This window comes from Manis javanica, chromosome X (genome assembly GCF_040802235.1).
Source record: "Manis javanica isolate MJ-LG chromosome X, MJ_LKY, whole genome shotgun sequence".
Lineage (NCBI taxonomy): Eukaryota > Metazoa > Chordata > Mammalia > Pholidota > Manidae > Manis > Manis javanica.
Genome location: NC_133174.1, coordinates 50,753,896 through 50,758,627, shown reverse-complemented (window position 1 = coordinate 50,758,627; position 4,732 = coordinate 50,753,896).

Below are 4,732 nucleotides of genomic sequence, written 5' to 3'. Positions count from 1 at the left end.
GGATTAAACAATTTCCAGATAAGCAAAAGCTGAGATAATTTACCTCCCACAAACAATCTCTACAGTGTATTTTGGAGGGACTGCTATAGATGGAAATGTTCCTAAGGTTTAATAGCTGTCACCAGAGGTAATAAAACCACAGTAAAGAAAGTAGAACAGCTAATTACTAATAAATGCAAAATTAAATTAACTATCCCCAAAGTCAATCAAGGGATAGACAAAGAATACAGAATATGATACCTAATATATAAAGAATGGAGGAGGAAGAAAAAGGAGGAGAAAAAGAAAAGAACCTTTAGATTGTGTTTGTAAAAGCATCTTAAGTGAGTTAAGTTAGACACTTAGATAGTAATGAAATTAACCTTGAACATCTGGTAACCATGAATCTAAAGCCTGCAATGGCAATAAGTACATACCTATTGATAATCACCCTAAGTGTAAATGGATTGAGTGCACTAATCAAAAGACATAAAGTCACTGAATGGAAAAAAAACAAGACCCATCTATATGCTGCCTGCAAGAGACTCACTTTAAACCCAAAGACATACACAGACTAAAAGTGAAGGGATGGAAAAAGATATTTCATGCAACTAACAGAGAGAAAAAAGCAGGAGTTGCAGTACTTGTATCAGACAAAATAGACTTCAAAACACAGAAACATTCATTCAAAACACAATGCAAAGAATACCAAGAGACAAGGAAGCACATTACATAATGATAAAGAGGTCAATCCAGCAAGAAGATATAACCATTATAAATATCTATGCTCCCAACACAGGAGCAACCACATATGTGAAATAAATACTAACAGAATTAAAAGGGGAAATAGAATGCAATGCATTCATTCTAGGAGACTTCAACACTCCACTCACTCTGAAGGACAGATCAACCAGACAGAAGATAAGTAAGGAGACAGAGGCACTGAACAACACAACAGACCAGATGGACCTAACAGACATCTACAGAACTCTACACCCAAAAGCAGCAGGATACACATTCTTCTCAAGTGCACATGGAACATTTTCAAGAATAGATCATATAAAAGGCCACAAAAAGAACCTCAGTAAATTCAAAAGATTGAAATTGTACCAACCATCTTCTCAGATCACAAAGCTATGAAACTAGAAATAAATTATGCAAAGAAAATGAGAAATCCCACAAACACATGGAGGCTTCACAACATGCTCCTAAATAACCAGTGGATCAATGACCAAATAAAAACAGAGATCAAGCAATATATGGAGACAAATGAAAACAATAATTCAACACTGCAAAATCTGTATGAAGCAGCGACGGATGTGCTAAGAGGAAAGTATATTGCAATACAGGGCTACCTCAAGAAAGAAGAACAATCCCATATAAGCAGTCTAAACTCACAATTAGTGAAACAAGAAAAAGAACTACAAATGAGGTCCAAAGTCAGTAGAAGGAAGGACATACTAAAGATCAGAGCAGAAATAAATAAAATGGAGAAGACTGAAACAATAGAAAAAATCAATGAAAGCAAGAGCTGGTTCTTCGAGAAAATAAACAAAAGAGATAAACCCCTAGCTAGACTTATCAAGAAAAAAAGAGAGTCTACACACATAAACAGAATCAGAAATGAGAAAGGAAATATCACTACAGACACCACAGAAATACAAAGAATTATTAGAGAATACTATGAAAAATTCTATACTAACAAACTGAATAACCTAGAAGAAATGGACAGCTTTCCAGAAAAATACAACCTTCCAAGGCTGACCAAGGAAGAAACAGAAAATCTGAACAGACCAATTACTAGCAATGAAATTGAACTGATAATCAAAAACCTACCAAAAAACAAAACTCCTGGACTAGATGGTTTCAGCACTGAATTTTATCAAGCATTTAGTGAATACCTAATACCCATTCTCCTTAAAGTTTTCCAAAAAATAGAAGAGGAGGGAATACTTCCAAACTCATTCTATGAGACTAGCATAACTCTAATACCAAAACCAGGCAAAGCCACCACAAAAAAAGAAAATTACAGACCAATATCGCTGATGAACATAGATGCAAAAATACTCAACAAAATATTAGCAAACAAAATTAAAAAATACATCAAAAAGGTCATCCACCATGATCAAGTTGGATTTATGCCAGGGATGCAAGGATGGTACAACATTCAAAATCCCTCAACATCATCCACCACATCAACAAAAAGAGGGACAAAAACCACATGTTCATCTCCATAGATGCTGAAAAAGCATTTGACAAAATTCAACATCCATTCATGATAAAAATTCTCAGCAAAATGGGTATAGAGGGCAAGTACCTCAACATAATAAAGGCCATATATGAAAAACCCCCAGGCAACATCATACTTAACAGCAAGAAGCTGAAAGTTTTTCCTTTCAGATTGAGAACAAGACAAGGATGCCCACTCTCCCCACTTCTATTCAACATAGTACTGGAAGTCTTTGCCATGGCAATCAGACAACAAAGAAATAAAAGGCATCCAGATTGGCAAGGAAGGAGTTAAACTGACCCTGTTTTCAGATGACATGATATTGTACATAAAAAACCCTAAAGAATCCACTCCAAAACTACTAGATCTAATATCTGAATTCAGCAAAGTTGCAGGATACAAAATTAATACACAGAAATCTGTGGCATTCCTATACACTAACAATGAACTAGCAAAGAAGAGAAATCAGGAAAACAATTCCATTCACAATTGCATCAAAAAGAATAAAATACCTAGGAATAAACCTAATCAAGGAAGTGAAAGATCTATACTCTGAAAACTACAAGAAACTCATGAGAGAAATTAAAGAAGATACCAATAAATAGAAACACATCCCATGCTCATGGATAGGAAAAATTAATATTGTCAAAATGGCCAACCTGCCTAAAGCAATCTATAGATTCAATGCAATTCCTATCAAAATACCAACAGCATTCTTCAATGAACCTGAGAAAATCATCCTAAAATTCATATGGAACCACAAAAGACCTCAAATAGCCAAAACAATTCTGAGAAGGAAGAATAAAGCAGGGGGAATTATGCTCCCCAACTTCCAGCTCTACTACAAAGCCACAGTAATCAAGACAATTTAGTACTGGTGCAAGAACAGACCCATAGACCAATGGAACAGACTAGAGAGCCCTGATATAAACCCAACCATATATGGTCAATTAATATATGATAAAGGAGCCATGGACCTACAATGGGGAAATGACAGCCTCTTCAGCAGCTGGTGTTGGCAAAACTGGACAGCTCCATGCAAGAGAATGAAACTGGATTATTGTTTAACCCCATAGACAAAAGTAAACTCAAAATGGATTAAAGACTTGAATGTAAGTCAGGAACCCTTAAAACTCTTAGAGGACAACATAGGCAAACATCTCCTGAACATAAGCATGAGCAACTTCTTCCTGAACCCATCTCCTTGAGAACAGGAAACAAAAGCAAAAATGAACTCATGGGGCTACATCAAACTGAAAAGTTTTTGTACAGCAAAGGACATCATCAAGAAAACAAAAAGGCATCATACAGTATGGGAGCATATATTTGTAAATGACATATCTGACAAGGGGTTAACATCCAAAATATATAAAGAACTTACACACCTCAACACCCAAAAAGCAAATGACCTGATTAACAAATGGGCAGAGGATATGAAGAGACGGTTCTCCAAAGAAGAAATTCAGATGGCCAACATACATGTGAAAAGATGCTCCACATCACTCATCATCAGGGAAATGCAAATTAAAACACAATGAGATATCACCTCACATCAGTAAGGATGGCCAGCATCGGAAAGACTAAGAACAGCAAATGTTGGCGAGGATGCAGAGAAAGAGGAACCCTCCTACACTGCTGGTGGGAATGTAAGCTAGTTCAACCATTGTGGAAAGCAATATGGAGGTTCCTCAAAAAACTAAAAATAGAAATACCATCTGACCCCGGAATCCCACTCCTTGAAATATACCCAAAGAATACAAGTTCCCAGATTCAAAGAGACATATGCACCCCTATGTTCATCACATCACTTTTTACAATAGCCAAGATATGGAAGCAACCTAAGTGTCCATCTGTAGATAAATGGATAAAGAAGATGTGGTACATATATACAATGGAATACTATTCAGCCATAAGAAAGAAACAAATCCTACCATTTGCAACAACATGGATGGAGCTGGAAGACATTATGCTCAGTGAAATAAGCCAGATGGAGAAAGACAAATGCCAAATGATTTCCCTCATTTGTGGAGTATAACAATGAGGCAAAACTGAAAGAACAAAATGACAGCAGAGTCAGAGACTCCAAGAATGAACTAGTGGTTACCAAAGGGGAGGGGTGTGGGAGGGGGGATGGGGAGGGATGGAGAAGGGGACTGAGAGGTATTATGTTTAGTACACATGGTGTGGGGGATCACGGGGAGAACAGTGTATCACAGAGAAAGGACATAGTGGATCTCTGGCAACTTGCTACACTGATGGACAGTGACTGCATTGGGGTATGGGTGGGGACTTGATAATATGGGTAAATGTAGTAACCACATTGGTTTTTCATGTGAAACCTTCATAAGAGTGTATATCAATCATACCGTAATAAAAAGTTTTAAAAACTTTAAAAAATGAATAATAGAAGTTTTAAAAAAATAAATTTAAACGTGCTCTGCAACCATCCAGACAATTAGAAGTCGTGCCACAGAATGGGGGAAAAAATCTGCAAAAACACATCTGATAAAAAATATAGGGAGA